Source organism: Danio rerio, chromosome 2 (genome assembly GCF_052040795.2).
Source record: "Danio rerio strain M-AB ecotype USA chromosome 2, GRCz13ab, whole genome shotgun sequence".
Taxonomy (NCBI): domain Eukaryota; kingdom Metazoa; phylum Chordata; class Actinopteri; order Cypriniformes; family Danionidae; genus Danio; species Danio rerio.
In genome coordinates, this window is record NC_141022.1 from 12,618,516 (window position 1) to 12,633,251 (window position 14,736).

The 14,736-nt window shown below is 35.1% G+C and overlaps 1 long non-coding RNA gene across 7 annotated transcripts; it reads left to right on the forward strand.

Moving 5' to 3' along the window:
* Window positions 1-3,213: 3,213 nt before the first annotated feature.
* On the forward strand, window positions 3,214-8,398 carry LOC147846226 (uncharacterized). 7 transcript variants are annotated; one of them, XR_015477993.1, is made up of 6 exons: window positions 3,214-3,277; window positions 4,125-4,221; window positions 4,745-4,921; window positions 5,315-6,003; window positions 6,521-6,613; window positions 7,571-8,398. It is a non-coding gene; the product is annotated as an uncharacterized LOC147846226 (long non-coding RNA). The 7 variants fall into 7 exon arrangements; XR_015477994.1 differs by having other exon boundaries at window positions 3,214-3,323; window positions 4,745-6,003; XR_015477995.1 differs by having other exon boundaries at window positions 4,745-6,003; window positions 6,521-6,796.
* The last annotated feature ends 6,338 nt before the right edge of the window (window positions 8,399-14,736 follow it).

Genomic DNA, 14,736 nt, shown 5'->3' on the forward strand with positions numbered 1-14,736 from the left:
CATGACAAACCTCAACGCTTCGCCATGGAACAGGAAGTCCTTATAACTCAACCACACAATGTCCGATCTGCCTGAAACTTCACATGGTTGATAAACGTCATCTCTTGAACACATCCACATAACAATATTGAAGTGGGCGTGGCAAAATGACTCGACAGCGCCACCTAGAAAAATTAAACGGACGAGCCCTCGATCTACGAATCACGCACATGCACAAAAATTGGCACACACCTCAAACATGGCAAAACATACGAAAAAGTCTCTTGGAGCCATATCTCAAACCCAACAGGAAGTCGGATATTTTTAACTTCCTATGGCGAAAAAGTGGCGCTTTTGCCATTTTCAGGTGTTGTATTTTAACGAACTCCTCCTAGGGATTTTATCTGATAAACACCAAAATTGGGTTTTGTCATTTTAAAGCCTTGGTGATGTTAAATTGCGAAGCTTTAGAGTTTTCATCGATGGGCGTGTCCGTGGCGGCCTCGCAAACTTTGACGATTCGCCACAAAACCGGAAGTCATTATAACTCAGGCATGCATTATCCGATCTGCCTCAAAATTCACATGTTTAATAAGAGTCCAGACCAGAACACGTTTACATGCCAATATCCAGATACAGTTATAGAGTTTTCGCAGAGGGGCGTGTCCGTGGTGGCATGACAAACCTCAACGCTTCGCCATGGAACAGGAAGTCCTTATAACTCAACCACACAATGTCCGATCTGCCTGAAACTTCACATGGTTGATAAAATTCCTCTCCTGAACACATCCACATAACAATATTGAGTCAGTCATAGCGCCACCTGCTGGCAGAAGGTAGTTTGGCTCATAACTTAGCCACAAAATGTCTGACCTGCCTGAAACTTCACATGGTTGATTAAATTCTTCTACTGAAGGCATCTACATGCCAATCTTGAGTCACAGTTATAGCGCCACCTGCTGGCAGAAGGTAGTTTGCATTATAACTCAACCACACAATATCCAATCAGCCTGAAACTTCACATGGTTGATCAAAGTACTCTCCCGTGCACATCTACAAAATTATATTGAGTCTCTCATAGCGCCACCTGCTGGCAGAAGGTAGTTTGGCTTATAACTCAGCCACACAATGTCTGAACTGCCTGAAACTTTACATGGTTGATTAAATTCCTCTCCTGAAGACATCTACATGCCAATATGGAGTCACAGTCATAGCGCCACCTGCTGGCAACAGGAAATTAAATATAACTCAGCCAAACAATGTCTGATCTGGCTGAAAATTCAAATAGTGGATAAGATTCCTCTACTGAAGGCATCTACATGCCAATCTTGGGTCACAGTCATAGCGCCACCTGGTGACAGGAAGAAGTTTGACATAAATTTGTGATTTTCTCGGGTTCTTTATATACATCGGCTTAAATTAATATTGTTCGCTGTTCTCTGTCATCCTGAGGCCACCGGGCGGCGGTGAGCCCGGGTGCGAGGTCCCTATCATCGCTGCTTGCAGCTTTAATTAACATTATTGTCCCTCATCAGGCAGTGAGAGCGCTACACCTTCTCTGAAAATAATAACATTGCATGTTCTAAATAAGACTTTCTGAGATTGAAAATGATTCTTTAGGTTATTAAGAATAGGAATAAGCTATTGCTTATCAGGGAAAGTATATGTTTGTAACCTTATCACATATTAATTCAGTTTATTTCCTCAATAATGGATTTATTTTTACTTTAAGGCTGCTATGAATATAAATTTATATTATCTGTTATATGTAAATGTTCCAGCATGAGTAAAATTCTTTTTTTTTTCATATTACCTGGTATGTCTATAAATGTCTATAAATGCAACGAGTTTCATCATTTAATATGTTTTGATCCATTAATATTTTGTTCAGTTCCATTTGAATGAATTAAGACAGTGTCCTACCGCCACCTACTGGGTGGATTTAATTTGCTATTAGTACTACTTTTTAATGAACAATTTTACAAATGAATTCATAATCTAATAATACTGAATTAAAGTGCTGTTTTCTTGGTGTTATTTTTTGCAATTCTACATTTTTATAATGATTTTGTTTGATTAAATGCCAAATACAACATTGTTCTTTTTTTTATTTAATTTGAATATTAAATAGACATAAATGTTTTGTTTATGAATAAAATAACTATATAGAAAAAATGTCAGAGAACTGAGCAGTAGAATGTGAATAACACGAATGTGTTCGTAAATAAGCTGATCTTTGTAAACAAAAAAAAGTTTTATTTACTTATTCTACGGAACACAAAAAATAATAAAAATAAATCTGACCAATTTTAATGAGCACACCTAACCCCGCTCCTAACCCGACCCCTTACTTTGATGTCACTAGCTCTATATGATTGCATTGTTTCTGACATTGCATGTCAAACTGTGTGTCTCAGCTTGCATATGCAAGTCTGCAATCAGATACTAATGCTTCTGAAACACAGCCCTGAGGGTACAATCCTCAGTGCAGGGAAACACCACACATTATCTTAATCACAAACTACAGCAAATTTAGTTTATCCAAAATTCACTTATACTGCAAATTTTTGCACTATGGAAGAAACTGGAAACCAACAGAAACAACATGCAAACTCAACATAGAAAGGCCCAAAAGTCTATCCTGGTTCTGTGTGTGTGCACCTGTAACAGCGTCAACAAATTTTATAGACAATATGCTATCAATAAGCATGTTAATTAGCAATTAGTTGATTGTAAATATATCTTAAAGTGTTATAGTTTTTATATAACAAGCTACTGAATATTAAAAATAACAGTAAATATTTTAGAATTACAGCATGTTACATAACAGAGCAAGGACATGTTCACAGTATGTCTGATAATATTTTATCTTCTGAAGAAAGTCTTCGAATAGAATAAAAGCAGTTTTTAATTTTTTTTAAAGTGTTTTAAGGTCAAAATTATTAACCCCTTTAAGCTATATGTTTTTTCGACAGTTTCAGAACAAATCAAATAACTTGCCTAATTACCCTTACCCTAATATATATATATATATATATATATATATATATATATATATATATATATATATATATATATATATATATATATATATATATATATATATATATATATATTTATATATTTATTTATTTATTTATTTAAAAACAAAATCATAAACTGCCCCCTGGTGGCGAATATGTGTTTCGCTTCATCCTTGCATTACGGTGGAGTGGGCGGAGCCTCGTGAATGACGGTTAATTTTTTCAAACGAGGAAGTGAAGTCAAGTCCGCCATTTCATCTTCTTCTTTTTATCGGGTAAGTTATTATTTTAAAATCATATTTGTGAGATATTTGTCGTCAGGTAATGTTTTTATTTGTTAGAAAAGCCCCTGGTTTGAATAGTGATAAAACTGTAACTTATATGTGGGTAATATGGCTAAAAACGGCTAAGAATGATGGCAGCCGTCAGTTCAGTAATCTGTTAAGTTGATTGTGCTCGGGGTTTTAACAAATTCATTTAAGTTACAATTGTCCTTTTACGCTCGTCATTCCCAATTAAATGATCAATAAGACGTGTTATATGAAGAACAGCGTCGAACCGGGTGCTTGAATGAATGAATCATATGCTGTCCGTTTTATACAGTTGTAATTGGTGCCGAATTCTGCTTTTGTAACTTACTGGTTTTAGCTCAAACACTGAACGAACAGTCTCTTTTTGGTAACGTTAATCCTAATGATCTTGATTTGCTTGTTAATGTGTGTTTTATCGAGTTTCAGCAAACGTTTGCAGAGTAACGTTATGTGGTTCATGCTGTCCACTGTTGAGACTGGTCTGCATTAAAAAAATTTTAAAGCCAAAACGTTTGAAAAAAAAAAAATCCACAGTTGAAACATAATGTGTTAAATGACTTATGAAGGAAATTAATTAGCTAAAAAAGAAGGCTAAGTGTGTTATGAAATATTAAACCTTGTTAAAAAATAAAATCAATTGTGTTAAATAAGCTTAAAATCCATATCTTATGTTTTATATTACTTCAAAACAGCCTGGAAACTGAATTGCACCATTAATCTTGTACATTTGTATCAAGTCCAAACAAATGGTTTTGTGGCAAGTAAAAATAATATTTTTATAAATTGATTGTATTGTATTAATTTGTTACAGAAAAGAAAGGAATCATGCAAGGATGCAAGCTGAAGGAAAGGACAACTCTCACATCAGTGCATTACTAATTGTTTGACTTCATCATCAAGCACACCAGGTACAATATTGTACATATTTTGTAACTTGTATATGTCAGACTGGTTGTTGGGAACTGAAATAATATATTTTATGTTTTATTTATTATTAAAATATTACAAGATTTATTGCTGCTATTTTATCACTGTGTGAGGTCATAGCTTATTTAAAATATCTATTATTAAAAAAATCTAATTTGAAAGAAAGTCTAAATGTTTCCACAAGGTAATTTATTGAATTGTTTTCTGAAAATGTAAAATTTGAAAGTATTGGTGAGCTGGAAAAACACAGTCTGTTGACGTAACTTTTATTTTTATCTTAACTTTTTATTTTATGTTAAAAGTAGATTAATTTACCTTGGATCGCATGTTTAAGTTATAATTTCAAGAGGTACTTGATTTATTTTTCCTGTAGTGATACATAAGTCTTAAAGACTAATGCTTGACACTTAAATTTTAAAGGGATAGTTCACCCAAAAATAATGACATCTTTTATCCTCCACTTGTTTCAAAATATTTTTTTTGTTCTGTTGAACATAAACTCAGGTGGTGCCGTGCACAGTGGATAGCTCTGTTGCCTCCCAGCAAAAATGTTTCTGGTTCGAGCCTCGGCTGGGTCAGTTGGCATTTCTGTGTGAAGTTTGTATGTTCTCCCCGTGTTGGCGTGGGTTTCCTCCGGGTGCTCCTGTTTCCCCCACAAGACATGCGGTACAGGTGAATTGGGTAAGCTAAATTGTCCTTAGTGAATGTGTGTAAATGAGAGTGTATGGGTTTTTCCCAGTGATGTGTTGCAGCTGGAAGAGTATCTGCTGCGTAAAACATGCTGGATAAGTTGACTGTTCATTCCACTTTGGTGACCCCAGATTAATAAAGGGATGAAGCTGAAAAAAAATGAATGAACACAAACCCAGTTTTTCCTACTATGTTAATCAATAGTTACAGGTTTCTAACATTCTTCAAAATATCTGCTTTAGTGTTTAACAGATTCAAACTGCTTTGAAACAAGTAGAGGATGAATAAATGGTGGCAGAATAGTAAACTATATCTTTAAATGTTTTATTCTGTAAGTTATGTGTATTCATATTTGTCTTGTCTTTTGTCATATTGTCCTTTTAGCTCAGATTGTGATGGACCTGGAATGCGACACCAGTTACTCTTAAAGCCTGATTTATACTTCTGCGTCAGGGGACCGGCGTAACCAACGGCGCATGCAACGCGCGTGGCTGTGCATTTATACTTCTGCGCGCTGTCTCTGTTGGTCTGCATTAACACTTCCGAAACGCTAGTTGGCAGTGAGGTTTAAATGTTCCTCTGTGTCGAGTTGCTTCGCTACTTTTTTGCTTTTCCTGAACACTTCCGGGATGTACAAGTGGCTCAAACTCGCTCATTTTGAGGCAGGAACCGGCGGACGTACAACAACTTTAACTATGAGGTAAACACAAAACAAAACTTTCCATCCGGAGCTCCTTCACGGTACTCCACACTTGTAAACAATCGCTCGCTCACATTCGCGCTGCTATCAGTTCCGCCCAGACTTGTCAGCGCTACCAAGCCGACCAATTACAGAGCTTACGCTAGGCGTCGTTGCAACGTGTAGTTACATTTTTTGAGAAGTGCATGTCAGTGACGGTGACGGCCACGGCGAAGGGCTATGCGTCAGCGCCATAGCATACGCTGGCGTTTGACGCAGAAGTATAAATCAGCCTTAAGTCAAGAACCAAATGAAGCACCAGAGTACAGATTATGGAGGTATCTGAAGTTGAACTAACTGGAAGCAGGGAACCATACTAATAAAGTTCCTTAAGGTAAAAGCACCTGCTTTATTTTGATAGGTAGTATTTTTTTATAGAGTGCTATTGTTTTATTCTTATTCTAATTTTATTTTATTCATATACTGAATTGAAGTCATTCAAATTTTACAACAAATGATTTGCAGATTGAATATAAAATATAATGACATTTTAATGCATTATTTCTTTTGGTTATTCTTTACATCTATATATGGGCAAGTATTTAATCAATGAAAATAATTTTAAACAACTTAACTAAACAAATTACTCTGTTGGACCCTAATATTTAAAATAGCAAAATCCTCAAACTAACACACACTCTTGTGAATGCATTCTCACATTCATACACTCAAAAACACACATTCATACAACAGTCTGTCTCAGTCTGACTCACACACAACATCCTCTCCCACATATTTTTCTATCAAACCTCCACCACAAGCTTGTCCTTTTATGTTGCTTTTATTTCAAATATTTTAGAGCATGATATAGTCCAGGTTTTTATCACTTAGTATTTTCTTTTTCCATTCAGCAGGTTCCTTGTAAAAATTAACCCAGGGAAGGATCGAAAGTGGAGAAGACCAGATCAAGAAAGACTACATCAAGATCTGCGGTCAGTTCAAAGGTACTTTCACTAATTACCAAGATTTCAGACTATGAATTGATGGAGAAAACTTTTTACTAATGTAAAAATTTTGATGAAAAGGGCATGTTTTACTAGAGCTTTTAGCACAAAGGCACCCCCATCTTGGAATATTGCTGTGTCTGACGTCACGGGGTTGGTATGCTAGAAACGTTTTTGAATGAGGTATTTGTATGATTTATACATAGTCTGTCTTAAAGCGTCACTAAATTGTACAGGCATTACAGGTCAAAGCAATCTGTTGTTACATTTATCAAAATAAACAATAAGGCTCTTAAAACACTGCTTTGAAAAATGTAGAAAATGTAAAAAAATATTTCAAATATTTTATAATATTAATAATATTATAAGGAAGTATAAAACCTTCCTAACCTTGAAAATATACTAAACTTCCTTAAAGGAAATAAACTTCCTTTGTTAGTGCAAATTCCTTTTTATGTAGTCTTGTAATTAAACCATTCAAACAAGTTTACACTTAAAAAAGGTCCGTAATGAAAATCTGATTTTTTTTTCCAAATGTAACTAGCTAAAATAGTACCATGTACTTTTACTCTGTATTAGTATTATTTACTAAAATTTGTTTTATTTTAGCAATATAATAGTATTTCTAGTCCTTTAATTTAATGTAATTTAATTTTCAGTTCTCTTTCCATCTACAAAAACATTAAAAAAAATAATTTCACAAGCACATTTAAAATAGGTTTAATACTATGAAATATTATATTAATATTATTTTTTATAAATTGATAGGTAGTTCCTATGGAATGTTTTTATATATTGCTGAGAATACATTTCAGGTGTTCAATACGTTGCTTGTCAGTCTTAAAAATAAAAATAGGTGCTTAAAAAAGTGCTTAAAAGTACTTAATTTTAATCGAGTTGTGCCTGTATGTACTCTGCAAACAGCACCTTTTAATTGTTGTTTTCTCCGATTTTCAGGATGTTTTGCATTGGACTGTTTTTTTTGGCTTTGACCCTTGCTTGCCCCTGACCTCACTCTTGGACTGCCCTGTTGGATTTTCAGTTTATTTAATTAAAAAAAATTTTTTTTGGTTCTGGGTAGATGCTAATAAATATTTAATTGTAATTATTTAATGTAAATCAAAGGCGGCAACACCAAGGCTCCAAAAATACAAATTTATTAAATTAAAAAGGCTGACACAGAGCGTGAAACGTTTCGAGCCGCCGGCTCTTCATCAGACAAATAATTTTTCGTTGTAATTTTTTAAATAATATGTTTTTGTTAAATATGCGATTTCTGTGTTTGTTCAGTCTATTCGTACTTGTTTATCTTGTTTCTGTAATTATCATTTGTTTATTTGACCCTTGCCTCGCCTCTGATCTTGTTTTTGGATTGCCCTTTATATATCTTTTTAATTATTGGTTCTAGTTATATGGTTATAAAATATTTGTTAATTTAATTAATATACAATTTATATAAAAAAAATATATATATATATTTTCTGTGTTTTTTTCTGTATCTATTTATCTAATTTGTATATACATTTGTGTTTGTATGTTCTTCTTATTCTGTATATCCACTTACCTAATTTTAACTTTTATATATATTTATTTGCATTTAATTTGTGATAATTCTGTATGCATTTATTTATCTAATTCATATATTTATATGTATTGCATTGATCAATCTGTTGTTGTTTTTTTTGTATGCATCTATTTATATAATTTATATAAATTATATATTTGTATTTATCAATTTATATGCTTCCTTTAAAGCAATTTTTTAAATAAAGCAATTTAAACTAAGCATTCCTTTTAATGTGATTTATATAGCTACCAAATGTAGATGTCAGCCACATCTAACCCAAAAGTCAGCCGCAACTGAACAAGATCTGGGCCAGATCTGTGAAATTGCATGGGCCGCATCTGGGCCAGATCTGAGAAACTGCATGGGCCGCATCTGGGCCAGATCTGAGAAACTGCATGAGCCACATCTGGCCCAGATATGGACCAAGCTTTTTCTGAGATATGGCCCAGATCTGGTTCAGTTGTGGCTGATATTTGGATCCTTATGACAGCCACAATCAGGTTGAGACATCGCCGTCATTCCGCGCTGTATGTGGGCCAGAAGAAAGTGGGGGATGTGGGCCATATCTGGGCCAGATGTAATTTTCTATCAGTGACCAGCATGGGATTGCTGGTCACTATCAGCGCCAGCATCCCAGCTGCATCTCATGCTGGTGACCAGCATCCCAGCACCAGCATTCCATGCTGGTCACCAGCATAGCACCCAAATCCCAGCAAGACCAGCATATGTTGTGTTTTGGTGCTGGTGACCAGCATGGGATGCTGGTGACCAGCATGGGATTGCTGGTCACTAGTATACCAGCACCAGCATCCCAGCAGCATCTCATACTGGTGACCAGCATCCCAGCACCAGCAATTCATGCTGGTCACCAGCATAGCACCCAAATCCCAGCAAGACCAGCATATGTTGTGTTTTGGTGCTGGTGACCAGCATGGGATTGCTGGTCACTAGCATACCAGCGCCAGCATCCCAGCAGCATCTCATACTGGTGACCAGCATCTCAGCACCAGCATTTCATGCTGGTCACCAGCATAGCACCCAAATCCCAGCAAGACCAGCATATGTTGTGTTTTGGTGCTGGTGACCAGCATGGGATGCTGGTGCTTGTATGCTGGCCACCAGCATAGCAGCAGCATCCTATGCTGGTCACCAGCATCACAGCACCAGCATCCCATGCTGGTCACCAGCATAATACCAGCATCACAGCACCAGCATTCCATGGTCACCACAGCATAACACCAGCATCCCATGCTGGTCACCAGCATAACACCAGCATCCCATGCTGGTCACCAGCATAGCACCAGCATCCCATGCTGGTCACCATAACACCAGCATCACAGCACCAGCATCCCATGCTGGTTATCAGCATACCAGCACCAGCATCCCATGCTGGTCACCAGCATACCAGCACCAAAACACAACATATGCTGGTCTTGCTGGTGACCAGCAATGCTGGTCTATGCTGGTTTTTTCAGCAGGGCTGTAGCAAGATGGCGGCACTATTGACGCATTCCGTCCAATAGACAACAATAGGCCAGGCGAAATCTAGTGTATATATCTATGACTTTCGATATGACAGTTTGCCGTCGCGGAAATGAGAAATGTCATCAGCACCAGTCGCAAAATTATCTCTGACTTTTTTAATAACAGTTATGTTTTACCTTGGTTGCAGGGGTCTATACGCATATTGGTTCTATGCAGCAGTTTTGGCTTTGAATATTAATCAGGGTACGTGAGTGGACATTTAAGCATGTTACTAAGCAACGTCAGTCTAACCTAATTAATATTCAAGAGTGTCGTCCCATGTGTGTCGCTCTGTCGACCTTAATCCATGACTATTTATCACCAACATTAGGCACTGCACTTCTAGGTTTGTTGGTTTTCTTTGCTTTCACCTGCGTGCTCTTGTGTGGGTTATACTACATTGGTAAGAGTTATATAAAATAAGGTGATTTTCTTAATAATGACATAAAAATAATGCATGCGGATTTTTGATTGAGTCTTTTTGCTGTATAAAAAGTGTCTGGTTACCCTGCATAACCCCGTTTTCATTTAACACAGACCTAAAGCTGCAGAATGACGCCCTCTAGTGACAAAACCTTTTTTCTTCACTTTTCCTTTTTGTTGACCTTCGGCCTCATTTAACTACCTGGCGTTTTGCGTTTGTAAGACAGAATCTCTCACAAAATATTAATATGTAATTAAAAGCCTACTTTAATATTAAATTTGATTAAATTATTTATTTATCACTTAAGGACAATCAGTTGCAGAAATAACTTTCCATTTACAAACATGAAAACCTAAATTAAATACCTAAATAAATTTTAATTCACACACAAACACAGATGTTGTCTCACACACACACACACACACACACACACACACACACACACACACACACACACACACACACACACACACACACACACACAAACACACACACACACACACACACACACACATATATATATATATATATATCCTTTTGAGACCCAAATAATTTTTTTCTTTTCTTTTTTTTTCTGTCATTTCCTACATACGTTGGGTTAAAAGTTAAAGAGTTTTTACATTTTGCTTTTATTTTTAATTTTACAGCATGTCCACAGTAGTGGGTCACAGAACCATTTTAGTAACATATTATTAATGTAACAAAAACAAAACAAAAAGGCATTTTTTCCTTTTGTATTGAAATTCCTGAAACAGTTTAGTCTGAAAGAGAGCCGAATTCCGAAAAAAAAGAAGTGCTGTTAATCCAAAACAAATTTAACATAAAAGCAATTTAAAACTGATTGTCATTCTCGAATTGTCTGATTGTCAGACTCTAAATCAGTCTCCCTCAACTTTGCTTCAGTTCTGCCCTCTACAACATGCAGGCATTAATTACATTAAGATGGTCCTGGTGTCCACTATAGTGGACATTTAAAAAAAGGATGACATTTTGAAGCACAAACAAGTTAACAGATTTGAAAACTAAATGTATTGTTCCTGACACTTTAATAAACAAATTAATATGTAATAATAAAAGTAAAAAATCATTTAAAAAGGTAAATTTTACATAACTCTCCCCATAAAATGTGCTTTTTTTTGTATGTCGGCCATTTTGGATGCAGGGTAAGAAGTGGTTCCTAGCATGTCAGCCAATAAAATGACCTATCACTAGAAAGCCCAGGATGTCCTCTTAACAGTACAACAGGACTTAACAAGAGTAGCTCAAGCAATTCAAAGAAAATTCATAAAAACCCAAATGTCCATTACAGAGGACACAAGTCAATGGGCGGGGTCTCAGGAGGATATATATATATATATATATATATATATATATATATATATATATATATATATAGTTTACTGTTACTATCAGAATTATTAAACCCCCTTTGATTTTTTTTCTTTTTTTTTTTTATATTTCCTAAATGATGTTTACCAGAGCAATAACATTTTCACAGTATGTCTGATAATAATTTTTTTTCTTCCGGAGAAAGTCTTATTTGAAAAAAAAAAAGTGTTTTTAAATTTTTCAAAACCATTTTAGGGTCAAAACTATTAGCCCCTTTAAGCTATTTTTATACATTTTATACATGGCATGTGCCTAATTACCCTAACCTGACTAGTTAACCTAATTACCCTAGTTAAGCCTTTAAATGTCACTTTAAACTGTAGAGAAGTGTCGTGAAAAAGATCTAATCCAATATTATTGACTGTCATAATAGCAAAGATGAATCAGTTATTAGAGATGAGTTATTAAAACTCTTATGTTTAGAAATGTGTTAAAAAAATGTTAAACAGAAATTGGGGGAAAATTTACGGGGGGGTTAATAATTAAGGGGATTTAATAATTCTAATTGCAACTGTATATATAAAAAAGGCTCCATAAAACTTCACAAGTTCATATATCCATAAATATTTGTTATGGATTATGTGTTATACATTGTTATGTATTATAACTATTTTTTCTATGCCTGCCAGTCATTAGGTAGGGTACAGTGGGACCAAAAGTTACATGGGATGAAAGTAACAAATCGATTATTTCCATGCCCTGACAACATTCACTTTCCAGCATGCAACTCTTGATGGAGCTGCCAAATTTCAGAGCCGTGTCCTGTGGTTCAGAATTTCTGTTTGTAAGAGCGAAAAGTAAATTATTGTAGTGTTTCTTTTTTCCTTATTACAAGTTGGGTTTCTCTTTTCATGCATTACAGTAATGATCAATCTACAGGTTATCTAATACAGTAACACATTCTTAATTTGAAATGTCTGAGTTTTTCACTCAAAAGTAAATCAAGTTTAATGGCAAGAGTTCCTGTGGGGACGAAAGTAACATTGTTATTTATGTAGCATTGATAATAGACACCCTTATTTTTCACTTCCACATTAGAGTTTGCAGTGTTTGGATTCAGATCTTTAATAAAATTAATGTATTTTGCCAATAATCATAAAAAAATATTCAAAAATTGTAGAAAATTGAAACATTTTGCATTGTTGCATTGCTTTTGAACCATTAGATGAAAGTGAAATTTAAAATAAAAATGCAGTTTAATATTATTTTTTTGCAAAAATTAAGGACAAAATATGTTTGCAGTCAACATTAACAAGGTTATAGTCAGATTTATTTAAAATAAACAAGATTAAGCCAGTAAATCTAGCAACCCGTGTGTTACAGTACTTCGTCCCTGCTGATGGGGTCAAAAGTAACAATGTGCAACTTTTGTTTAAAGTGAAATTATATTAAAGTTGTTCTACATTGATACAAAATAACACCTGATTTTGATAGAGCCCTTTTGTGAGTTAGTTACCACAGCAACAATATATTTCTGTTAAAAACGTTATCTTTTTTTTTATTTTTATTTTTTTGAGATATTCATTGCATTGCATTGCATTGCACAACATTACAGCAGATGTTACAGCATCTCAAGTTTTTTTTTGCAAAAAAGAAATAAACAAATTAAATATCACACACATAAAAATAAGTAAAAATTAAAAACAATAACATTATCTGTAATAGAATAAAATAAAATAGTTAAGAGACAGAATAAAAAATAAAAAAACAGAATATCTAACCCCTAAAACCCACCCCACCCCTGGGACTGAAGCTTATGCAGTACTGTTGGTGTGACCTTCACCATCTGGATTTTAGTCTAAGCTTTCAAGATAGAGGAGAAGAGGAGACCAAATCTTGTCAATTTTTTTCAACTTCTTTGCCATAAGAAATCTAATCCTTTCCAAATGTGCTAATTTAGTTAATTCTTCCAGCCAAGATCTAAATGATGGGGATTCTGTTGATTTCCAAAACCTTAGCACCAGCTTCTTTGCCACAATAAGACTGTAAGACAACAGTTGTTTTTGAGAATCCTGAAGTGATCTAGTTTTGTCTGAAATTCCGAATATAACCAAAAGTGGGTCAAAAACTAATTCACAATGTAAAATTTCAGATAGAATTTTAAATATTTTAGCCCAGAATGGGATCAATTTAGAACACAGAGCATAACTATGTAAGGGAGTGGCTAAGTCAGTCTTGCATTTATCACAGAAGGGAGAGGTATCAGGAAAAAGTTTATGTAGTTTTGTCTTGGTATAATGGAGCCGGTGTATAATTTTATACTGAATGAGACAGTGTCTGGAGTTGACAGAACAAGAGTGGATTTCCTCAAACGCATCAGCCCACAGCTCCAGACTTATCTCATCTCCCAGTTCCTGCTCCCATTGTGATATTAGGCTTTCCATAAGAGGCAATTTTTTTGATAACAGTGAGTTATAAATGACTGAAATCCCATGGCAGACCTCGCCTCCAAGCCCTAATAGGTCATCCAGTCCAGCCGGATTGACTCCGTTTAAACAGGGTAAAAACATTATCTTTTAAAAATAAGTTTTTAATGTTACTTTCGTCCTCGCTCTTCCCTTTTGTACTGTTTTGAAGTGCTGTATAGCTAAAAAATAATATAATTATAATATAGCTATATAGTATAGAATTGTTAATCATATTTATTCATTCATTTTCTTGTCGGCTTAGTCCCTTATTAATCCAGGGTCGCCACAGTGGAATGAACCGGCAACTTATCCAGCAAGTTTTTTTTTTACGCAGCGGCCACAACCCTTCCAGCCACAACCCATCTCTGGGAAACATACACACACACACTCATACACTACGGACAATTTAGCCTACCCAGTTCACCTGTGCCGCATGTCTTTGGACTGTGGGGGAAACCAGGGCACCCAGAGGAAACCCACGCGATGGCAAGGAGAACATGCAAAACTCCACACAGAAACGCCAACTGAGCCAAGGTTCGAACCAGCGACCTTCTTGCTGTGAGGTGACAGTACTACCTACTGCGACACTGCCTCGCCCTAATCATATTTATAATATCTATAAAAATTATTTTCTAGCTATATATAAGAGGTTTTATATAGGACTGATAGTGGTCTATAGAAATGTTAGATGCTTCAAAAAGGCATTGAAGTGTAAAATAAACAAATTAAAATTTCTCTTTAATTTGTAATACAAATAACATATAATAAAACGTGGTTAAAATATACAAAGAAACAGGAAAATTAAACAAAC